Raw genomic sequence first — 27817 nt, 5'->3', positions numbered from 1 at the left:
CAATCCAATCTAATCCTATCCAATCCAATCCAAGGAACGCCATCCAATCCAATCCAATTGAATCCAATCCGATTCAATCCAATCCAATCCAATCCAAGAAACGGTATCCAATCCAATGCAATCCAATCCAATGCAATGCCATCCAATCCAATCCAATCCAATCCAATCCAATCCAATCCAATCCAAACCAAGGAACGGCATCCAATCCAATCGAATCCAATCCAATCCAATCCAAGCCAAGCCAAGCCAAGCCAATCCAGTCCAATCTGAGGAACGGCATCCAATCTATTCCAATCCAATCCTGTTCAATCCAATCCAAGGAACGGCATCCAATCCACTCCAATCCAATACAATCGATTCCAAACCAATGCAATCCAATCCAATCCAATCCAATCCAATACAATAAAATACAATCCAGTCGAAGGAACGGCATTCAATCCAATCCAATCAAATCGAATCCACTCCACTCCAATCCCATCCCATCCAATCCAATCCAATCCAATCCAATGCAATCCAATCCAATCCTATCCAATCCATTCCAAGGAACGCCAACGGCATCCAATCCAATCCAATCCAATCCAAGGATCGGCTTCCAAACCAATCCAATCCAATCCAATCCACTCCATCCAATCCCATCCAATCCAAACCAGTCCAATCCAATCCAGTCCAGTCCAATCCAAGGAACGGGATCCAATCCAATCCAATCCAGTGCAATCCGATCCAATCCAATTCTATCCAATCCAATCAATTCCAATCCTAGGAACGGCATCCAATCCAATCCAATCAAATCCAAGGAACAGAATTCAATCCAATCCAATCCAATCCAGTCCAATGAAACCCAATGCAATCAAAGGAACGGCATCCAATCCAATCCAATCCAATCCAAACCAAACTAATCCAATCCAACCCAATACAATCCAATCCAATGAACGGCATCCAATCCAATCCAATCCAATCGGAGCCAATCCAATCCAAGGAACGGCATCTAATCCAATCCAATGCAATGCAATCCAGTCCAATCCAATCCGATCCAATCCAATCTAATCCAATCCAATCTAAGGAACGACATTCATCCAATCCAATTCAATCCAATCCAGTCCAATCCAATCCAATCCAATCCAATGAACGGCATGCAATCCAATCCAATGCAATCCAATCCTATCCAATCCAATCCAAGGAACGGCATCCAATCCAATCCAATGCAATGCAATCCAGTCCAATCCAATCCGATCGAATCCAATCTAATCCAATCCAATCTAAGGAACGACATTCAATCCAACCCAATCCAATCCAGTCCAATCCAATCCAATCCAATCCAATGAACGGCATGCAATCCAATCCAATGCAATCCAACCCTATCCAATCCAATCCAAGAAAGCCGTCCAATCCAATCCAATCCGATCCAATCCAATCCAATCCAATCCAAGAAACGGCATCCAATCCAATCCAATCCAATCCAAGGATCGGCATCCAAAGCAATCCAATCCAATCCAATCCACTCCATCCAATCCCATCCAATCCAATCCAGTCCAATCCAATCCAGTCCAGTCCAATCCAAGGAACGGGATCCAATCCAATGCAATCCAATGCAATCCGATCCAATCCAATTCTATCCAATCCAATCAATTCCAATCCTAGGAACGGCATTCAATCCAATCCAATCCAATCCAAGGAACGGCATTCAATCCAATCCAATCCAATCCAGTCCAATGAAACTCAATGCAATCAAAGGAACGGCATCCAATCGAATCCAATCCAATCCAATCCAATCCGAACCAATCCAATACAATCCAACCCAATACAATACAATCCAATGAACGGCATCCAATCCAATCCAATGCAATGCAATCCAGTCCAATCCAATCCGATCCAATCCAATCGAATCCAATCCAATCTAAGGAACGACATTCAATCCAATCCAATCCAATCCAATCCAGTTCAATCCAATCCAATCCAATCCAATCCAACGAACGGCATCCACCCCAATCCAATCCAATCCAATCCAATCCAATCCAATCCAATCCAAGGAACGGCATCCAATCAAATCGAATCCAATCCAATCCTATCCAAGCCAAGCCAAGCCAAGCCAATCCAGTCCAATCTGAGGAACGGCATCCAATCTATTCCAATCCAATCCTATTCAATCCAATCCAAGGAACGGCATCCAATCCACTCCAATCCAATACAATGGAATCCAAACCAATGCAATCCAATCCAATCCAATCCAATTCAATCCAATACAATAAAATACAATCCAGTCGAAGGAACGGCATTCAATCCAATCCAATGCAATCAAATCCAATCCATCCAATGAACGGCATGCCATCCAATCCAATGCAACCCAATCCAATCCAATTCAATCAAAGTAACGGCATCCAATCCAATCCAATCCAAGGAACGGCATTAAACCAAACCAATCCAATCCAATCCAACGAACGGCATCCTCCCGAATACAATCCAATCCAATCTAATCCAATCCAATCCAATCCAAGGAACGCCATCCAATCCATTCCAATCCAATCCGATCCAATCCAATCCAATCCAATCCAATCCAAGAAACGGCATCCAATCCAATCCAATCCAATCCAAGGATCGGCATCCAAACATATCCAATCCAATCGAATCCACTCCACTCCAATCCCATCCCATCCAATCCAATCCAATCCAATCCAATGCAATCCAATCCAATCCAATCCAAGGAACGCCATCCAATACATTCCAATCCAATCCGATCCAATCCAATCCAATCCAATCCAATCCAATCCAAGAAACGGCATCCAATCCAATCCAATCCAATCCAAGGATCGGCATCCAAACATATCCAATCCAATCCAATCCACTCCACTCCAATCCCATCCCATCCAATCCAATCCAATCCAATCCAATCCAATGCAATCCAATTCTATCCAATCCATTCCAAGGAACGCCATCCAATCCAATCCAATCCAATCCAATCCAATCCAATCCGATCCAATCCAATCCCATCCAATCCAAACCAGTCCAATCCAATCCAGTCCAGTCCAATCCAAGGAACGGGATCCAATCCAATCCAATCCAATGCAATCCAATCCAATCCAAGGAACGGCATTCAATCCAATCCAATCTAAGGAACGGCATGAAATCCATCCCAATGCAATCCAATCCAATCCAATACAATACAATACAAACCAGTCGAAGGATCGGCATCCAAACCAATCCAATCCAATCCAATCCAATCCAATCGGAGCCAATCCAATCCAAGGAACGGCATCCAATCCATTCCAATGCAATGCAATCCAGTCCAATCCAATCCGATCCAATCCAATCTAATCCAATCCAATCTAAGGAACGACATTCAATCCAATCCAATCCAATCCAATCCAATCCAGTCCAATCCAATCCAATCCAATCCAATCCAATGAACGGCATGCAATCCAATCCAATGCAATCCAATCCTATCCAATCCAATCCAAGGAACGCCGTCCAATCCAATCCAATCCAATCCGATCCAATCCAATCCAATCCAATCCAAGAAACGGCATCCAATCCAATCCAATCCAATCCAAGGATCGGCATCCAAACCAATCCAGTCCAATACAATCCACTCCATCCAATCCCATCGAATCCAAACCAGTCCAATCCAATCCAGTCCAGTCCAATCCAAGGAACGGGATCCAATCCAATCCAATCCAATGCAATCCAATCCAATCCAAGGAACGGCATTCAATCCAATCCAATCCAAGGAACGGCATGAAATCCATCCCAATGCAATCCAATCCAATACAATACAATACAATACAAACCAGTCGAAGGATCGGCATCCAAACCAATCCAATCCAATCCAATCCAATCGGAGGCAATCCAATCCAAGGAACGGCATCCAATCCATTCCAATGCAATGCAATCCAGTCCAATCCAATCCGATCCAATCCAATCTAATCCAATCCAATCTAAGGAACGACATTCAATCCAAACCAATCCAATCCAATCCAGTCCAATCCAATCCAATCCAATGAACGGCATGCAATCCAATCCAATGCAATCCAATCCTATCCAATCCAATCCAAGGAACGCCGTCCAATCCAATCCAATCCAATCCGATCCAATCCAATCCAATCCAATCCAATCCAAGAAACGGCATCCAATCCAATCCAATCCAATCCAAGGATCGGCATCCAAACCAATCCAATCGAATCCAATCCACTCCATCCAATCCCATCGAATCCAAACCAGTCCAATCCAATCCAATCAATTCCAATCCTAGGAACGGCATCCAATCCAATCCAATCCAATCCAATACAATCCAAGGAACGGCATTCAATCCAATCCAATCCAATCCAGTCCAATGAAACTAAATGCAATCAAAGGAACGGCATCCAATCCAATCCAATCGAACCCAATCGGAGCCAATCCAATCCAAGGAACGGCATCCAATCCAATCCAATGCAATGCAATCCAGTCCAATCCAATCCGATCCAAACCAATCGAATCCAATCCAATCGAAGGAAGGACATTCAATCCAATCCAATCCAATCCAATCCAATGAACGGCATGCAATCCAATCCAATGCAATCCAATCCTATCCAATCCAATCCAAGGAACGCAATCCAATCCAATCCAATCCAATGCAATCCAAACCGATCCAATCCAATCCAATCCATTCCAATTCAAGGAACGGCTTCCAATCAAATCCAATCCAATCCAATCCAATCCAATCCAATCCAAGCCAATCGAATCCAAGGAACGGCATGAAACCAATCCAATCCAATCCAATTCAACGAACGGTATCCAGCCCAATCCAATCCAATCCAATCTAATCCAAGGAACGGCATGAAACCAATCCAATCCAATCCAACAAACGGCATCCGGCCCAATCCAATCCAATCCAATCTAATCCTATCCAATCCAATCCAAGGAACGCCATCCAATCCAATCCAATTGAATCCAATCCGATTCAATCCAATCCAATCCAATCCAAGAAACGGCATCCAATCCAATGCAATCCAATCCAATGCAATGCCATCCAATCCAATCCAATCCAATCCAAGGAACGGCATCCAATCCAATCGAATCCAATCCAATCCAATCCAAGCCAAGCCAAGCCAAGCCAATCCAGTCCAATCTGAGGAAGGGCATCCAATCTATTCCAATCCAATCCTATTCAATCCAATCCAAGGAACGGCATCCAATCCACTCCAATCCAATACAATCGAATCCAAACCAATGCAATCCAATCCAATCCAATCCAATCCAATCCAATACAATAAAATACAATCCAGTCGCAGGAACGGCATTCAATCCAATCCAATCCAATCCAATCAAATCCAATCCATCCAATGAACGGCATGCCATCCAATCCAATGCAACCCAATCCAATCCAATTCAATCAGAGTAACGGCATCCAATCCAATCCAATCCAAGGAACGGCATTAAACCAAACCAATCCAATCCAATCCAACGAACGGCATCCTCCCCAATCCAATCCAATCCAATCAAATCCTGTCCAATCCAATCCAAGGAACGCCATCCAATGCATTCCAATCCAATCCGATCCAATCCAATCCAATCCAATCCAATCCAAGAAACGGCATCCAATCCAATCCAATCCAATCCAAGGATCGGCATCCAAACCTATCCAATCCAATCGAATCCACTCCACTCCACTCCAATCCAATCCCATCCCATCCAATCCAATCCAATCCAATCCAATGCAATCCAATCCAATCCTATCCAATCCAATCCCAGGAACGCCATCCAATCCAATCCAATCCAATCCGATCCAATCCAACCCAATCCAATCCAAGCCAATCCAAGAAACGGCATCCAATCCAATCCAATCCAATCCAAGGATCGGCATCCAAACCAATCCAATCCAATCCACTCCATCCAATCCCATCCAATCCAAACCAGTCCAATCCAATCCAGTCCAGTCCAATCCAAGGAGCGGGATCCAATCCAATCCAATCCAATGCAATCCGATCCAATCCAATTCTATCCAATCCAAACAATTCCAATCCTAGGAACGGCATCCAATCCAATCCAATCAAATCCAAGGAACGGAATTCAATCCAATCCAATCCAATCCAGTCCAATGAAACCCAATGCAATCAAAGGAACGGCATTCAATCAAATCCAATCCAACCCAATACAATCCAATCCAATGAACGGCATCCAATCCAATCCAATCCTATCCAATCGGATCCAATCCAATCCAAGGAACGGCATCCAATCCATTCCAATGCAATGCAATCCAGTCCAATCCAATCCGATCCAATCCAATCTAATCCAATCCAATCTAAGGAACGACATTCAATCCAATCCAATCCAATTCAATCCAGTCCAATCCAATCCAATCCAATCCAATGAACGGCATGCAATCCAATCCAATGCAATCCAATCCTATCCAATCCAATCCAAGGAACGCCGTCCAATCCAAACCAATCCAATCCGATCCAATCCAATCCAATCCAATCCAATCCAAGACACGGCATCCAATCCAATCCAATCCAATCCAAGGATCGGCATCCAAACCAATCCAATCCAATCCAATCCACTCCATCCAATCCCATCGAATCCAAACCAGTCCAATCCAATCCAGTCCAGTCCAATCCAAGGAACGGGATCCAATCCAATCCAATCCAATGCAATCCAATCCAATCCAAGGATCGGCATTCAATCCAATCCAATCCAAGTAACGGCATGAAATCCATCCCAATGCAATCCAATCCAATACAATACAATACAATACAATCCAGTCGAAGGATCGGCATCCAAACCAATCCAATCCAATCCAACCCAATACAATCCAATCCAAGGAACGGCATCCAATCCATTCCAATGCAGTGCAATCCAGTCCAATCCAATCCGATCCAATCCAATCTAATCCAATCCAATCTAAGGAACGACATTCAATCCAATCCAATCCAATCCAATCCAGTCCAATCCAATCCAATCCAATCCAATGAACGGCATGCAATCCAATCCAATGCAATCCAATCCTATCCCATCCAATCCAAGGAACGCCGTCCAATCCAATCCAATCCAATCCGATCGAATCCAATCCAATCCAATCCAAGAAACGGCATCCAATCCAATCCAATCCAATCCAAGGATCGGCATCCAAACCAATCCAATCCAATCCAATCCACTCCATCCAATCCCATCGAATCCAAACCAGTCCAATCCAGTCCAATCAATTCCAATCCTAGGAACGGCATCCAATCCAATCCAATCCAATCCAATCCAAGGAACGGCATTCAATCCAATCCAATCCAATCCAGTCCAATGAAACGAAATGCAATCAAAGGAACGGCATCCAATCGAATCCAATCCAATCCAATCCGGACCAATCCAATCCAACCCAATACAATCCAATCCAATGAACGGCATCCAATCCAATCCAATCCAACCCAATCGGAGCCAATCCAATCCAAGGAACGGCATCCAATCCAATCCAATGCAATGCAATCCAGACAATCCAATCCGATCCAAACCAATCTAATCCAATCCAATCGAAGGAACGACATTCAATCCAATCCAATCCAATCCAATCCAATCCAATCCAATGAACGGCATGAAAGCCAATCCAATGCAATCCAATCCTATCCAATCCAATCCAAGGAACGCAATCCAATCCAATCCAATCCAATGCAATCCAAACCGATCCAATCCAATCCAATCCATTCCAATTCAAGGAACGGCTTCCAATCAAATCCAATCCAATCCAATCCAATCCAAGCCAATCTAATCCAAGGAACGGCATGAAACCAATCCAATCCAATCCAACGAACGGTATCCAGCCCAATCCAATCCAATCCAATCTAATCCAAGGAATGGCATGAAACCAATCCAATCCAATCCAATCCAACAAACGGCATCCGGCCCAATCCAATCCAATCCAATCTAATCCTATCGAATCCAATCCAAGGAACGCCATCCAATCCAATCCAATTGAATCCAATCCGATTCAATCCAATCCAATCCAATCCGAGGAACGGCATCCAATCCAATCCAATCCAATCCAACGAACGGCATCCAATCCAATCCAATCCAATTCAATGCAATCCAATCCAAGGAACGGCTTCCAATCCAATCCAATCTAATCTAATCCAAGGAACGGCATCCAATCCAATCCAATCCAATTCAATCCAATCCAATCCAAGGAACGGCGTCCAACCCAATCCAATCCAAGCCAATCCAATACAATCTAAGGAACGGCATCCAATCCAATCCAATCCAATCCAATCCTATCCAACAAACGGCATCCAATCCAATCCAATCCAATCCACTCCAATCCAATCCAATCCAATCCAATCCAATCCAGTCCAATCCAAGGAAGGGGATCCAATCCCATCCAATCCAATGCAATCCAATCCAATCCAACCCAACAAATCCACTCCAAGCTCAGTAACGGCATCCAATCCAATCCAATCCAATCCAATCCAATCAAATCCAATCCAGTCCAATCCAATCCAAGGAACGGCATCAAATCCAATCCAACCCAATCCAAACCAATCCAATCCAATCCAAGGAACGGCATGCAATCCAATCCAACCCAATCGAATGTAAGGAACGGCCTCCAATCCAATCCAATCGAAGTAACGGCATCCAATCCAAGCCAATCCAATCCAATGCAATGCAATCCAATCCAATCCAATCCAATCCAATCCAATCCAATCCAATCCAAATCAGTCCAATCCAAACCAATCCAAAAAAATCCAATCCAATCCAAGGAACGGCATGCAATCCAATCCAATCCAATCCAATCCAATCGAATGTAAGGAACGGCCTTCAATCCAATTCAATCGAAGTAACGGCATCCAATCCAATCAAATCCAATCCAATGCAATGCAATCCAATCCAATCCAATCCAATTCAATTCAATCAAGTCCAATCCAAGCCAATGGAATCCAATCCAATCCAATCCAAGGAACGGCATCCAATCCAATCCAATCCAATCCAATCCGAGGAACGGCATCCAATCCAATCCAATCCAATCCAAGAAACGGCATCCAATCCAATCCAATCCAATGCAATCGAATCCAAGGAACGGCTTCCAATCCAATCCAATCCAATCCAATCCAATCTCATCTAATCCAAGGAACGGCATCCAATCCAATCCAATCCAATTCAATGCAATCCAATCCAAGGAACAGCATCCAACCCAATACAATCCCACCCAATCCAATACAACCTAAGGAACGGCATCCAATCCAATCCAATCCAATCCAATCCTATCCAACTAACGGCATCCAATCCAATCCAATCCAATCCAATGCAATTCAATCCACTCCAATCCAATCTAATCCAATCCAATCCAATACAATCCAAGGAAGGGGATCCAATCCCATCCAATCCAATGCAATCCAATCCAATCCAATCCAACAAATCCACTCCAAGCTCAGTAACGGCATCAAATCCAATCCAACCCAATCCAAACCAATCCACTCCAATCCAATCCAATCCAGTCCAATCCAATCCAAGGAACGGCATCAAATCCAATCCAACCCAATCCAAACCAATCCAATCCAATCCAGGGAACGGCATGCAATCCAATCCAATCCAATCGAATCGAATGTAAGGAACGGCCTCCAATCCAATCCAATCGAAGTAACGGCATCCAATCCAATCCAATCCAATCCAATCCAATCCAATCCAATTCAGTCCAATCCAATCCAATCCAATGCAATCCAATCCAATCCAATCCAAGGAACGCCATCCAATCCAATCCAATCCAATCCAATCCGAGGAACGTCATCCAATCCAATCCAATCCAATCCAAGGAACGACATCCAATCCAATCCAATCCAATGCAATCCAATCCAAGGAACGGCTTCCAATCCAATCCAATACAATCCAATCCAAGGAACGGCTTCCAATCCAATCCAATCCAATCCAATCCAATCCAATCCAATCCAATCCAATCCAATCCAATCCAATTCAGTCCAATCCAATCCAATCCAATGCAATCCAATCCAATCCAACCCAAGGAACGCCATCCAATCCAATCCAATCCAATCCAATCCGAGGAACGTCATCCAATCCAATCCAATACAATCCAAGGAACGACATCCAATCCAATCCAATCCAATGCAATGCAATCCAAGGAACGGCTTCCAATCCAATCCAATCCAATACAATCCAATCCAATCCAATCCAATCCAATCCAATACAATCTCAGGAACGGCATCCAATCCAATCCAATCCAATCCAATCCTATCCTATCCCAACCAATGTACGGCATCGAAGCCAATCATATCCAATCCAATCCAATCGAATCCAATCCACTCCAGTCCAATCAAATCCAATTCAATCCAATCCAATCCAATCCAGTCCAGTCCAATCCAAGGAAGGGGATCCAATCCCATCCAATCAAATGCAATCCAATCCAATCCAATCCAATCCAATCCAACAAATCCACTCCAAGCTAAGTAACGGCATCCAATCCAATCCAATCCAATCCAATCAAATCCAATCCAGTCCAATCCATTCCAAGGAACGGCATCAAATCCAATCCAATCCAATCCAATCCTATCCAACTAACGGCATCCAATCCAATCCAATCCAATCCAATGCAATTCAATCCACTCCAATCCAATCTAATCCAATCCAATCCAATACAATCCAAGGAAGGGGATCCAATCCCATCCAATCCAATGCAATCCAATCCAATCCAATCCAACAAATCCACTCCAAGCTCAGTAACGGCATCAAATCCAATCCAACCCAATCCAAACCAATCCACTCCAATCCAATCCAATCCAGTCCAATCCAATCCAAGGAACGGCATCAAATCCAATCCAACCCAATCCAAACCAATCCAATCCAATCCAGGGAACGGCATGCAATCCAATCCAATCCAATCGAATCGAATGTAAGGAACGGCCTCCAATCCAATCCAATCGAAGTAACGGCATCCAATCCAATCCAATCCAATCCAATCCAATCCAATTCAGTCCAATCCAATCCAATCCAATGCAATCCAATCCAATCCAATCCAAGGAACGCCATCCAATCCAATCCAATCCAATCCAATCCGAGGAACGTCATCCAATCCAATCCAATCCAATCCAAGGAACGACATCCAATCCAATCCAATCCAATGCAATCCAATCCAAGGAACGGCTTCCAATCCAATCCAATACAATCCAATCCAAGGAACGGCTTCCAATCCAATCCAATCCAATCCAATCCAATCCAATCCAATCCAATCCAATCCAATCCAATCCAATTCAGTCCAATCCAATCCAATCCAATGCAATCCAATCCAATCCAACCCAAGGAACGCCATCCAATCCAATCCAATCCAATCCAATCCGAGGAACGTCATCCAATCCAATCCAATACAATCCAAGGAACGACATCCAATCCAATCCAATCCAATGCAATGCAATCCAAGGAACGGCTTCCAATCCAATCCAATCCAATACAATCCAATCCAATCCAATCCAATCCAATCCAATACAATCTCAGGAACGGCATCCAATCCAATCCAATCCAATCCAATCCTATCCTATCCCAACCAATGTACGGCATCGAAGCCAATCATATCCAATCCAATCCAATCGAATCCAATCCACTCCAGTCCAATCAAATCCAATTCAATCCAATCCAATCCAATCCAGTCCAGTCCAATCCAAGGAAGGGGATCCAATCCCATCCAATCAAATGCAATCCAATCCAATCCAATCCAATCCAATCCAACAAATCCACTCCAAGCTAAGTAACGGCATCCAATCCAATCCAATCCAATCCAATCAAATCCAATCCAGTCCAATCCATTCCAAGGAACGGCATCAAATCCAATCCAATCCAATCCAACCCAATCCATTCCAATCCAATGAACGGCATGCAATCCAATCCAATCCAATGCAATCCAGTCCATCCCAATCCAATCCAATCAAATCCAATCCAATCCAATACAATCCAATCCAATCCAATACAATCCAATCGAATGTACGGAACGGCATCCAATCCAATCCACTCGAAATAACGGCATCCAATGCAATCCAATCCAATCCAGTCCAATCCAATCCAATCCAATGCAATCCAATCCAATCCAAGGAACGGCATCCAATCCAATCCAATCCAATCCAATTCAATCCAATCCAATCCAACCAATCCGAGGAACGGCATCCAATCCAATCCAATCCAATGAACGGCATGCAATCAAATCCAATCCAATGCAATCCAGTCCATCCCAATCCAATCCAATCAAATCCAATCCAATCCATTCCAATCCAATCCAATCGAATGTACGGAACGGCATCCAATCCAATCCACTCGAAGTAACGGCATCCAATCCAATCCAATCCAATCCAATCCAATGCAATGCAATCCAATTCAATCCAATCCAATCCACTCCAGTCCAATCCAATCCAATCCAATGCAATCCAATCCAATCCAATCCAATCCAATCCAATCCAAGGAACGGCATCCAATCCAACCCAATCCAATCCAATCCAATCCAATCCAATCCAACCAATCCGAGGAACGGCATCCAATCCAATCCAATCCAAGGAACGGGATCCAATCCAATCCAATCCACTCAAATGCAATCCAATCCAAGGAACGGCTTCCAATCCAATCCAATCCAATCCAATCCTACCTAATCTAATCCAAGGAACTGCATCCAATCCAATCCAATCCAATTCACTCCAATCCAATCCAAGGAACGGCATCCAATCCAATCCCATCCAATATAATCCAATCCAATCCTATCCTATCCAACGAACGGCATCCAATCCAATCCAATCCAATCCCATCCAATCCAATCCAGTCCAATCCAATTCACGGAATCCAATCCCATCCAATCCAATGCAATCCAATCAAATCCAATCTAAGCCAATCCACTCCAAGCTGAGGAACGGCATCCTATCCAATCCAATCCAATCGAATCATAAGAACATAAGAACATAAGAAATAGGAGCAGGAGTAGGCCATCTAGCCCCTCGAGCCTGCCCCGCCATTCAATAAGATCATGGCTGATCTGACGTGGATCAGTACCACTGACCCGCCTGATCCCCATAACCCTTAATTCCCTTACCGATCAGGAATCCATCCATCCGCGCTTTAAACATATTCAGCGAGGTAGCCTCCACCACCTCAGTGGGCAGAGAATTCCAGAGATTCACCACCCTCTGGGAGAAGAAGTTCCTCCTCAACTCTGTCTTAAACCGACCCCCCTTTATTTTGAGGCTGTGTCCTCTAGTTTTAACTTCCTTACTAAGTGGAAAGAATCTCTCCGCCTCCACCCTATCCAGCCCCCGCATTATCTTATAAGTCTCCATAAGATCCCCCCTCATCCTTCTTACATTTGAATCGAATCCAATCCAATCCAATCCAATCCAATCCAATACAATACAATCCAATCCAATCCAATCCAATCCAATCCAATCCAATCCAATCCAATCCAATCCAATCCAATCCAATCCAAGTAACGGCATCCCATCCAATCCAATCCAAGCCAATCCAATCCAATCCAATGCAATGCAATCCAATCCAAGGAACGGTATCCAATCCAATCCAATCCAATCCAATCCAATCCAATCCAATCCAATCCAATCCAATCCAATCCAATACAATCCAAGTAACGGCATCCCATCCAATCCAATCCAAGCCAATCCAATCCAATCCAATGCAATGCAATCCAATCCAAGGAACGGTATCCAATCCAATCCAATCCAATCCAATCCAAGCCAATCCAATCCAAGGAACGGCATTCAAGCCAATCCAATCCAATCCAAGGAACGGCATCCAATCCAATCCAATCCAATCCAATGCAATCCAATCCAAGGAACGGCATGCAATCCAATCCAATCCAATCCAATCCAATCTAATGCAAGGTACGGCATCCAATCCAATTCAATCCAATCCAATCTATTCCATGGAATGGCATCGATTCGAATCGAATCCAATCCAATCCAATCCAATCCTATCCAAAAAACGGCATTCAATCCAGTCCGATCCAATCCACACCAATCCACTCCAATCCAATCCAACCCAATCCAATCCAAACCAATCCAATCCAATCCAGTCCAGTCCAGTCCAAACCGAGAAACGTGATCCAATCCCAGCCAATCCAGTGCAATCCAATCCAATCCATTCCAAGCCAATCCACTCCAAGCTTAGGAACATCATTCAATCCAATCCAATCCAATCCAATCTAATTCAAGGATCGGCATCCAATCCAATCCAATCCAATTCAATCTAATCTAATCCATTCCAATCCAATCCAATACAATCCAATCCAGTCCAGTCCAGTCCAATCCAAGGAAGGGGATCCAATCCCATCGAATCCAATGCAATCCAATCCAATCCAATCCAACAATCCACTCCAAACTCAGTAACGGCATCCAATCCAATCCAATCCAATCCAATCAAACCCAATCCAGTCCAATCCAATCCAAGGAACGGCATCAAATCCAATCCAACCCAATTCAAACCAATCCAATCCAATCCAATCCAATCCAAGGAACGGCATGCAATCCAATCCAATCCAATCCAATCCAATCGAATGAAATGAACGGCCTTCAATCCAATCCAATCGAAGGAACGGCATCCAATCCAATCCAATCCAAGCCAATGCAATCCAATCCAATCCAATCCAAGGAACAGCATCCAATCCAATCCAATCCAATCCAATCCAATCCGAGGAACGGCATCCAATCCAATCCAATCCAATCCAACGAACGGCATCCAATCCAATCCAATCCAATTCAATGCAATCCAATCCAAGGAACGGCTTCCAATCCAATCCAATCTAATCTAATCCAAGGAACGGCATCCAATCCAATCCAATCCAATTCAATCCAATCCAATCCAAGGAACGGCATCCAACCCAATCCAATCCAAGCCAATCCAATACAATCTAAGGAACGGCATCCAATCCAATCCAATCCAATTCAATCCTATCCAACAAACGGCATCCAATCCAAACCAATCCAATCCACTCCAATCCAATCCAATCCAATCCAATCCAATCCAATCCAATCCAGTCCAATCCAAGGAAGGGGATCCAATCTCATCCAATCCAATGCAATCCAATCCAATCCAACCCAACAAATCCACTCCAAGCTCAGTAACGGCATCCAATCCAATCCAATCCAATCCAATCAAATCCAATCCAGTCCAATCCAATCCAAGGAACGGCATCAAATCCAATCCAACCCAATCCAAACCAATCCAATCCAATCCAAGGAACGGCATGCAATCCAATCCAATCCAATCCAATCCAATCGAATGTAAGGAGCGGCCCCCAATCCAATCCAATCGAAGTAACGGCATCCAATCCAAGCCAATCCATTCCAATGCAATGCAATCCAATCCAATCCAATCCAATCCAATCCAATCCAATTCAGTCCAATCCAACCCAATCCAAAAAAATCCAATCCAATCCAAGGAACGGCATGCAATCCAATCCAATCCAATCCAATCCAATCGAATGTAAGGAACGGCCTTCAATCCAATCCAATCGAAGTAACGGCATCCAATCCAAGCCAATCCATTCCAATGCAATGCAATCCAATCCAATCCAATCCAATCCAATCCAATCCAATTCAGTCCAATCCAACCCAATCCAAAAAAATCCAATCCAATCCAAGGAACGGCATGCAATCCAATCCAATCCAATCCAATCCAATCGAATGTAAGGAACGGCCTTCAATCCAATTCAATCGAAGTAACGGCATCCAATCCAATCCAATCCAATCCAATGCAATGCAATCCAATCCAATCCAATCCAATTCAATTCAATCAAGTCCAATCCAAGCCAATGGAATCCAATCCAATCCAATCCAATGAACGGCATCCAATCCAATCCAATCCAATCCAATCCAATCCGAGGAACGGCATCCAATCCAATCCAATCCAATCCAAGGAACGGCATCCAATACAATCCAATACAATGCAATCCAATCCAAGGAACGGCTTCCAATCAAATCCAATCCAATCCAATCCAATCCAAGCCAATCTAATCCAAGGAACGGCATGAAACCAATCCAATCCAATCCAACGAACGGTATCCAGCCCAATCCAATCCAATCCAATCTAATCCAAGGAATGGCATGAAACCAATCCAATCCAATCCAATCCAACAAACGGCATCCGGCCCAATCCAATCCAATCCAATCTAATCCTATCGAATCCAATCCAAGGAACGCCATCCAATCCAATCCAATTGAATCCAATCGGATTCAATCCAATCCAATCCAATCCGAGGAACGGCATCCAATCCAATCCAATCCAATCCAACGAACGGCATCCAATCCAATCCAATCCAATTCAATGCAATCCAATCCAAGGAACGGCTTCCAATCCAATCCAATCTAATCTAATCCAAGGAACGGCATCCAATCCAATCCAATCCAATTCAATCCAATCCAATCCAAGGAACGGCGTCCAACCCAATCCAATCCAAGCCAATCCAATACAATCTAAGGAACGGCATCCAATCCAATCCAATCCAATCCAATCCTATCCAACAAACGGCATCCAATCCAATCCAATCCAATCCACTCCAATCCAATCCAATCCAATCCAATCCAATCCAGTCCAATCCAAGGAAGGGGATCCAATCCCATCCAATCCAATGCAATCCAATCCAATCCAACCCAACAAATCCACTCCAAGCTCAGTAACGGCATCCAATCCAATCCAATCCAATCCAATCCAATCAAATCCAATCCAGTCCAATCCAATCCAAGGAACGGCATCAAATCCAATCCAACCCAATCCAAACCAATCCAATCCAATCCAAGGAACGGCATGCAATCCAATCCAACCCAATCGAATGTAAGGAACGGCCTCCAATCCAATCCAATCGAAGTAACGGCATCCAATCCAAGCCAATCCAATCCAATGCAATGCAATCCAATCCAATCCAATCCAATCCAATCCAATCCAATCCAATCCAAATCAGTCCAATCCAAACCAATCCAAAAAAATCCAATCCAATCCAAGGAACGGCATGCAATCCAATCCAATCCAATCCAATCCAATCGAATGTAAGGAACGGCCTTCAATCCAATTCAATCGAAGTAACGGCATCCAATCCAATCAAATCCAATCCAATGCAATGCAATCCAATCCAATCCAATCCAATTCAATTCAATCAAGTCCAATCCAAGCCAATGGAATCCAATCCAATCCAATCCAAGGAACGGCATCCAATCCAATCCAATCCAATCCAATCCGAGGAACGGCATCCAATCCAATCCAATCCAATCCAAGAAACGGCATCCAATCCAATCCAATCCAATGCAATCGAATCCAAGGAACGGCTTCCAATCCAATCCAATCCAATCCAATCCAATCTCATCTAATCCAAGGAACGGCATCCAATCCAATCCAATCCAATTCAATGCAATCCAATCCAAGGAACAGCATCCAACCCAATACAATCCCACCCAATCCAATACAACCTAAGGAACGGCATCCAATCCAATCCAATCCAATCCAATCCTATCCAACTAACGGCATCCAATCCAATCCAATCCAATCCAATGCAATTCAATCCACTCCAATCCAATCTAATCCAATCCAATCCAATACAATCCAAGGAAGGGGATCCAATCCCATCCAATCCAATGCAATCCAATCCAATCCAATCCAACAAATCCACTCCAAGCTCAGTAACGGCATCAAATCCAATCCAACCCAATCCAAACCAATCCACTCCAATCCAATCCAATCCAGTCCAATCCAATCCAAGGAACGGCATCAAATCCAATCCAACCCAATCCAAACCAATCCAATCCAATCCAGGGAACGGCATGCAATCCAATCCAATCCAATCGAATCGAATGTAAGGAACGGCCTCCAATCCAATCCAATCGAAGTAACGGCATCCAATCCAATCCAATCCAATCCAATCCAATCCAATCCAATCCAATTCAGTCCAATCCAATCCAATCCAATGCAATCCAATCCAATCCAATCCAAGGAACGCCATCCAATCCAATCCAATCCAATCCAATCCGAGGAACGTCATCCAATCCAATCCAATCCAATCCAATCCAACGTCATCCAATCCAATCCAATCCAATCCAAGGGAACAGGGACAGCCCGGGAAATTACCGACCGGTGAGTCTAACCTCAGTGGTTGGTAAGTTGATGGAGAGGATCCTGAGAGACAGGATTTATGATCATCTAGAGAAGTTTAGTATGATCAAAAGTAGTCAGCACGGCTTTGTCAGGGGCAGGTCGTGCCTTACGAGCCTGGTTGAGTTCTTTGAAAATGTGACCAAGCACATTGACGAAGGAAGAGCGGTGGATGTGGTCTATATGGACTTCAGCAAAGCGTTCGATAAGGTCCCCCATGCAAGACTTCTTGAGAAAGTGAGAGGGCATGGGATCCAAGGGGCTGTTGCCTTGTGGATCCAGAACTGGCTTGCCTGCAGAAGGCAGAGAGTGGCTGTGGAGGGGTCTTTCTCTGCATGGAGGTCAGTGACCAGTGGAGTGCCCCAGGGATCTGTTCTGGGACCCTTGCTGTTTGTCATTTTCATAAATGACCTGGATGAGGAAGTGGAGGGATGGGTTGGTAAGTTTGCTGACGACACCAAGGTAGGTGGTGTTGTGGATAGTTTGGAGGGATGTCAGAAGTTGCAGCGAGACATAGATAGAATGCAAGACTGGGCGGAGAAGTGGCAGATGGACTTCAACCCGGATAAGTGTGTAGTGATCCATTTTGGCAGATCCAATGGGATGGAGCAGCAGTATAAAATGAAGGGTACCATTCTTAGCAGTGTAGAGGATCAGAAGGACCTTGGGGTCCGGGTCCATAGGACTCTTAAATCGGCCTCGCAGGTGGAGGATGCGGTCAAGAAGGCGTATGGCGTACTAGCCTTCATTAATCGAGGGATTGAGTTTAGGAGTCGGGAGATAATGCTGCAGCTTTATAGGACCCTGGTTAGACCCCACTTGGAGTACTGCGCGCAGTTCTGGTCACCTCATTACAGGAAAGATGTTGAAGCCATTGAAAGGGTGCAGAGGAGATTTACAAGGATGTTGCCTGGATTGGGGGGCATGCCTTATGAGGATAGGTTGAGGGAGCTTGGTCTCTTCTCCCTGGAGAGACGAAGGATGAGAGGTGACCTGATAGAGGTTTACAAGATGTTGAGGGGTCTGGATAGGGTGGACTCTCAGAGGCTATTTCCAAGGGCTGAAATGGTTGCTACGAGAGGACACAGGTTTAAGGTGCTGGGGGGTAGGTACAGGGGGGATGTCAGGGGTAAGTTTTTCACTCAGAGGGTGGTGGGTGAGTGGAATCGGCTGACGTCGGTGGTGGTGGAGGCAAACTCGTTGGGGTCTTTTAAGAGACTTCTGGATGAGTACATGGGATTTAATGGGATTGAGGGCTATAGATAGGCCTAGAGGTGGGGATGTGATCGGCGCAACTTGTGGGCCGAAGGGCCTGTTTGTGCTGTGACTTTCTATGTTCTATGTTCTATGACATCCAATCCAATCCAATCCAATGCAATCCAATCCAAGGAACGGCTTCCAATCCAATACAATACAATCCAATCCAAGGAACGGCTTCCAATCCAATCCAATCCAATCCAATCCAATCCAATCCAATCCAATCCAATCCAATCCAATCCAATCCAATCCAATCCAATTCAGTCCAATCCAATCCAATCCAATGCAATCCAATCCAATCCAACCCAAGGAACGCCATCCAATCCAATCCAATCCAATCCAATCCGAGGAACGTCATCCAATCCAATCCAATACAATCCAAGGAACGACATCCAATCCAATCCAATCCAATGGAATGCAATCCAAGGAACGGCTTCCAATCCAATCCAATCCAATACAATCCAATCCAATCCAATCCAATCCAATACAATCTCAGGAACGGCATCCAATCCAATCCAATCCAATCCAATCCTATCCTATCCCAACCAATGTACGGCATCGAAGCCAATCATATCCAATCCAATCCAATCGAATCCAATCCACTCCAGTCCAATCAAATCCAATTCAATCCAATCCAATCCAATCCAGTCCAGTCCAATCCAAGGAAGGGGATCCAATCCCATCCAATCAAATGCAATCCAATCCAATCCAATCCAATCCAATCCAACAAATCCACTCCAAGCTAAGTAACGGCATCCAATCCAATCCAATCCAATCCAATCAAATCCAATCCAGTCCAATCCATTCCAAGGAACGGCATCAAATCCAATCCAATCCAATCCAACCCAATCCATTCCAATCCAATGAACGGCATGCAATCCAATCCAATCCAATGCAATCCAGTCCATCCCAATCCAATCCAATCAAATCCAATCCAATCCAATACAATCCAATCCAATCCAATACAATCCAATCGAATGTACGGAACGGCATCCAATCCAATCCACTCGAAATAACGGCATCCAATGCAATCCAATCCAATCCAGTCCAATCCAATCCAATCCAATGCAATCCAATCCAATCCAAGGAACGGCATCCAATCCAATCCAATCCAATCCAATTCAATCCAATCCAATCCAACCAATCCGAGGAACGGCATCCAATCCAATCCAATCCAATGAACGGCATGCAATCAAATCCAATCCAATGCAATCCAGTCCATCCCAATCCAATCCAATCAAATCCAATCCAATCCATTCCAATCCAATCCAATCGAATGTACGGAACGGCATCCAATCCAATCCACTCGAAGTAACGGCATCCAATCCAATCCAATCCAATCCAATCCAATGCAATGCAATCCAATTCAATCCAATCCAATCCACTCCAGTCCAATCCAATCCAATCCAATGCAATCCAATCCAATCCAATCCAATCCAATCCAATCCAAGGAACGGCATCCAATCCAACCCAATCCAATCCAATCCAATCCAATCCAATCCAACCAATCCGAGGAACGGCATCCAATCCAATCCAATCCAAGGAACGGGATCCAATCCAATCCAATCCACTCAAATGCAATCCAATCCAAGGAACGGCTTCCAATCCAATCCAATCCAATCCAATCCTACCTAATCTAATCCAAGGAACTGCATCCAATCCAATCCAATCCAATTCACTCCAATCCAATCCAAGGAACGGCATCCAATCCAATCCCATCCAATATAATCCAATCCAATCCTATCCTATCCAACGAACGGCATCCAATCCAATCCAATCCAATCCCATCCAATCCAATCCAGTCCAATCCAATTCACGGAATCCAATCCCATCCAATCCAATGCAATCCAATCAAATCCAATCTAAGCCAATCCACTCCAAGCTGAGGAACGGCATCCTATCCAATCCAATCCAATCGAATCATAAGAACATAAGAACATAAGAAATAGGAGCAGGAGTAGGCCATCTAGCCCCTCGAGCCTGCCCCGCCATTCAATAAGATCATGGCTGATCTGACGTGGATCAGTACCACTGACCCGCCTGATCCCCATAACCCTTAATTCCCTTACCGATCAGGAATCCATCCATCCGCGCTTTAAACATATTCAGCGAGGTAGCCTCCACCACCTCAGTGGGCAGAGAATTCCAGAGATTCACCACCCTCTGGGAGAAGAAGTTCCTCCTCAACTCTGTCTTAAACCGACCCCCCTTTATTTTGAGGCTGTGTCCTCTAGTTTTAACTTCCTTACTAAGTGGAAAGAATCTCTCCGCCTCCACCCTATCCAGCCCCCGCATTATCTTATAAGTCTCCATAAGATCCCCCCTCATCCTTCTTACATTTGAATCGAATCCAATCCAATCCAATCCAATCCAATCCAATACAATACAATCCAATCCAATCCAATCCAATCCAATCCAATCCAATCCAATCCAATCCAATCCAATCCAATCCAATCCAAGTAACGGCATCCCATCCAATCCAATCCAAGCCAATCCAATCCAATCCAATGCAATGCAATCCAATCCAAGGAACGGTATCCAATCCAATCCAATCCAATCCAATCCAAGCCAATCCAATCCAAGGAACGGCATTCAATCCAATCCAATCCAATCCAAGGAACGGCATCCAATCCAATCCAATCCAATCCAATGCAATCCAATCCAAGGAACGGCATGCAATCCAATCCAATCCAATCCAATCCAATCTAATGCAAGGTACGGCATCCAATCCAATTCAATCCAATCCAATCTATTCCATGGAATGGCATCGATTCGAATCGAATCCAATCCAATCCAATCCAATCCTATCCAAAAAACGGCATTCAATCCAGTCCGATCCAATCCACACCAATCCACTCCAATCCAATCCAACCCAATCCAATCCAAACCAATCCAATCCAATCCAGTCCAGTCCAGTCCAAACCGAGAAACGTGATCCAATCCCAGCCAATCCAGTGCAATCCAATCCAATCCATTCCAAGCCAATCCACTCCAAGCTTAGGAACATCATTCAATCCAATCCAATCCAATCCAATCTAATTCAAGGATCGGCATCCAATCCAATCCAATCCAATTCAATCTAATCTAATCCATTCCAATCCAATCCAATACAATCCAATCCAGTCCAGTCCAGTCCAATCCAAGGAAGGGGATCCAATCCCATCGAATCCAATGCAATCCAATCCAATCCAATCCAACAATCCACTCCAAACTCAGTAACGGCATCCAATCCAATCCAATCCAATCCAATCAAACCCAATCCAGTCCAATCCAATCCAAGGAACGGCATCAAATCCAATCCAACCCAATTCAAACCAATCCAATCCAATCCAATCCAATCCAAGGAACGGCATGCAATCCAATCCAATCCAATCCAATCCAATCGAATGAAATGAACGGCCTTCAATCCAATCCAATCGAAGGAACGGCATCCAATCCAATCCAATCCAAGCCAATGCAATCCAATCCAATCCAATCCAAGGAACAGCATCCAATCCAATCCAATCCAATCCAATCCAATCCGAGGAACGGCATCCAATCCAATCCAATCCAATCCAACGAACGGCATCCAATCCAATCCAATCCAATTCAATGCAATCCAATCCAAGGAACGGCTTCCAATCCAATCCAATCTAATCTAATCCAAGGAACGGCATCCAATCCAATCCAATCCAATTCAATCCAATCCAATCCAAGGAACGGCATCCAACCCAATCCAATCCAAGCCAATCCAATACAATCTAAGGAACGGCATCCAATCCAATCCAATCCAATTCAATCCTATCCAACAAACGGCATCCAATCCAAACCAATCCAATCCACTCCAATCCAATCCAATCCAATCCAATCCAATCCAATCCAGTCCAATCCAAGGAAGGGGATCCAATCTCATCCAATCCAATGCAATCCAATCCAATCCAACCCAACAAATCCACTCCAAGCTCAGTAACGGCATCCAATCCAATCCAATCCAATCCAATCAAATCCAATCCAGTCCAATCCAATCCAAGGAACGGCATCAAATCCAATCCAACCCAATCCAAACCAATCCAATCCAATCCAAGGAACGGCATGCAATCCAATCCAATCCAATCCAATCCAATCGAATGTAAGGAGCGGCCCCCAATCCAATCCAATCGAAGTAACGGCATCCAATCCAAGCCAATCCATTCCAATGCAATGCAATCCAATCCAATCCAATCCAATCCAATCCAATTCAGTCCAATCCAACCCAATCCAAAAAAATCCAATCCAATCCAAGGAACGGCATGCAATCCAATCCAATCCAATCCAATCCAATCGAATGTAAGGAACGGCCTTCAATCCAATCCAATCGAAGTAACGGCATCCAATCCAAGCCAATCCATTCCAATGCAATGCAATCCAATCCAATCCAATCCAATCCAATCCAATCCAATTCAGTCCAATCCAACCCAATCCAAAAAAATCCAATCCAATCCAAGGAACGGCATGCAATCCAATCCAATCCAATCCAATCCAATCGAATGTAAGGAACGGCCTTCAATCCAATTCAATCGAAGTAACGGCATCCAATCCAATCCAATCCAATCCAATGCAATGCAATCCAATCCAATCCAATCCAATTCAATTCAATCAAGTCCAATCCAAGCCAATGGAATCCAATCCAATCCAATCCAATGAACGGCATCCAATCCAATCCAATCCAATCCAATCCAATCCGAGGAACGGCATCCAATCCAATCCAATCCAATCCAAGGAACGGCATCCAATACAATCCAATACAATGCAATCCAATCCAAGGAACGGCTTCCAATCCAATCCAATCCAATCAAATCCAATCCAATCTCATCTAATCCAAGGAACGGCATCCAATCCAATCCAATCCAATTCAATGCTATCCAATCCAAGGAACAGCATCCAACCCAATACAATCCCACCCAATCCAATACAATCTAAGGAACGGCATCCAATCCAATCCAATCCAATCCTATCCAACTAACGGCATCCAATCCAATCCAATCCAATCCAATTCAATCCACTCCAATCCAATCTAATCCATTCCAATCCAATCCAAGGAAGGGGATCCAATCCCATCCAATCCAATGCAATCCAATCCATTCCAATCCAACAAATCCACTCCAAGCTCAGAAACGGCATCCAATCCAATCCAATCCATTCCAATCCAATCCAATCCAATCGAATCCAATCCAGTCCAATACAATCCAAGGAACGGCATCAAATCCAATCGAACCCAATCCAAACCAATCCACTCCAATCCAATCCAATCCAGTCCAATCCAATCCAAGGAACGGCATCAAATCCAATACAACCCAATCCAAACAAATCCAATCCAATCCAGGGAACGGCATGCAATCCAATCCAATCCAATCCAATCCAATCGAATGTAAGGAACGGCCTCCAATCCAATCCAATCGAAGTAACGGCATCCAATCCAATGCAATCCAATGCAATGCAATCCAATCCAATCCAATTCAATTCAGTCCAATCCAATCCAATCCAATGCAATCCATTCCAATCCAATCCAATCCAAGGAACGCCATCCAATCCAATCCAATCCAATCCGAGGAACGTCATCCAATCCAATCCAATCCAATCCAAGGAACGGCATCCAATCCAATCCAATCCAATGCAATCCAATCCAAGGAACGGCTTCCAATCCAATCCAATCCAACCCAATCCAATCCAATCCAATCCAATCCAATCCAATCTAATCTAATCCAAGGAACGTCATCCAATCCAATCCAATTCATTCCAATTCAATCCAAGGAACGGCATCCAATCCAATCCAATCCAATCCAATCCAATCCAATCCAATCCAATTCAGTCCAATCCAATCCAATCCAATGCAATCCAATCCAATCCAATCCAAGGAACGCCATCCAATCCAATCCAATCCAATCCAATCCGAGGAACGTCATCCAATCCAATCCAATCCAATCCAAGGAACGACATCCAATCCAATCCAATCCAATGCAATCCAATCCAAGGAACGGCTTCCAATCCAATCCAATACAATCCAATCCAAGGAACGGCTTCCAATCCAATCCAATCCAATCCAATCCAATCCAATCCAATCCAATCCAATCGAATCCAATCCAATTCAGTCCAATCCAATCCAATCCAATGCAATCCAATCCAATCCAATCCAAGGAACGCCATCCAATCCAATCCAATCCAATCCAATCCGAGAAACGTCATCCAATCCAATCCAATCCAATCCAAGGAACGACATCCAATCCAATCCAATCCAATGCAATCCAATCCAAGGAACGGCTTCCAATCCAATCCAATCCAATACAATCCAATCCAATCCAATCCAATCCAATACAATACAATCTCAGGAACGGCATCCAATCCAATCCAATCCAATCCAATCCAATCCTATCCTATCCCAACCAATGTACGGCATCGAAGCCAATCATATCCAATCCAATCCAATCCAATCGAATCCAATCCACTCCAGTCCAATCAAATCCAATTCAATCCAATCCAATCCAATCCAGTCCAGTCCAATCCAAGGAAGGGGATCCAATCCCATCCAATCAAATGCAATCCAATCCAATCCAATCCAATCCAATCCAACAAATCCACTCCAAGCTAAGTAACGGCATCCAATCCAATCCAATCCAATCCAATCAAATCCAATCCAGTCCAATCCATTCCAAGGAACGGCATCAAATCCAATCCAATCCAATCCAACCCAATCCATTCCAATCCAATGAACGGCATGCAATCCAATCCAATCCAATGCAATCCAGTCCATCCCAATCCAATCCAATCAAATCCAATCCAATCCAATACAATCCAATCCAATCCAATACAATCCAATCGAATGTACGGAACGGCATCCAATCCAATCCACTCGAAATAACGGCATCCAATGCAATCCAATCCAATCCAGTCCAATCCAATCCAATCCAATGCAATCCAATCCAATCCAATCCAAGGAACGGCATCCAATCCAATCCAATCCAATCCAATTCAATCCAATCCAATCCAACCAATCCGAGGAACGGCATCCAATCAAATCCAATCCAAGGAACGGGATTCAATCCAATCCAATCCACTCAAATGCAATCCAATCCAAGGAACGGCTTCCAGTCCAATCCAATCCAATCCTACCTAATCTAATCCAAGGAACGGCATCCAATCCAATCCAATCCAATTCACTCCAATCCAATCCAAGGAACGGCATCCAATCCAATCCCATCCAATATAATCAATTCCAATCCTATCCTATCCAACGAACGGCATCCAATCCAATCCAATCCAATCCAATCCCATCCAATCCAATCCAGTCCAATCCAATTAACGGAATCCAATCCCATCCAACCCAATGCAATCCAATCAAATCCAATCTAAGCCAATCCACTCCAAGCTGAGGAACGGCATCCTATCCAATCCAATCCAATCGAATCCAATCCAATCCAATCCAATACAATACAATCCAATCCAATCCAATCCAATCCAAGTAACGGCATCCCATCCATTCCAATCCAAGCCAATCCAATCCAATCCAATGCAATGCAATCCAATCCAAGGAACGGTATCCAATCCCATCCAATCCAATCCAATCCAATCCAAGGAACGGCATCCAATCCATTGCAAAGTTGGGCCGAGAGGTGGCGGATGGAGTTTAATGCGGAGAAGTGTGAGGTGATTCACTTTGGTAGGAATAACAGATGTGTTGAGTATAGGGCTAACGGGAGGACTTTGAATAGTGTGGAGGAGCAGAGGGATCTAGGTGTATGTGTGCATAGATCCCTGAAAGTTGGGAATCAAGTAGATAAGGTTGTTAAGAAGGCATATGGTGTCTTGGCGTTTATTGGTAGGGGGATTGAATTTAGGAGTCGTAGCGTTATGTTGCAACTGTACACAACTCTGGTGCGGCCGCACTTGGAGTACTGTGTGCAGTTCTGGTCCCCGCATTACAGGAGGGATGTGGAGGCTTTGGAGAGGGTGCAGAGGAGGTTTACCAGGATGTTGCCTGGTATGGAGGGGAGATCCTATGAGGAGAGGCTGAGGGATTTGGGATTGTTTTCGCTGGAAAGGCGGCGGCTGAGAGGGGATCTTATTGAAACATATAAGATGATTAGAGGTTTAGATAGGGTGGATAGTGATAGCCTTTTTCCTCTGATGGAGAAATCCAGCACGAGGGGGCATGGCTTTAAGTTGAGGGGGGGTAGTTATAGAACCGATGTCAGGGGTAGGTTCTTTACCCAGAGGGTGGTGAGGGATTGGAATGCCCTGCCAGCATCAGTTGTAAATGCGCCTAGTTAGGGGGCGTTTAAGAGATCCGTAGATAGGTTCATGGACGAAAAGAAATTGGTTTAGGTTGGAGGGTCACAGTTTTTTTTTTAACTGGTCGGTGCAACATCGTGGGCCGAAGGGTCTGTTCTGCGCTGTAATGTTCTATGTTCTATGTTCTATGTTCTATTCCAATCCAATTCAAGGAACGGCATCGAATCCAATCCAATCC

Source organism: Mustelus asterias, chromosome 23, assembly GCF_964213995.1.
Source record: "Mustelus asterias chromosome 23, sMusAst1.hap1.1, whole genome shotgun sequence".
Classification (NCBI taxonomy): domain Eukaryota; kingdom Metazoa; phylum Chordata; class Chondrichthyes; order Carcharhiniformes; family Triakidae; genus Mustelus; species Mustelus asterias.
This window is presented reverse-complemented; position numbering follows the sequence as displayed.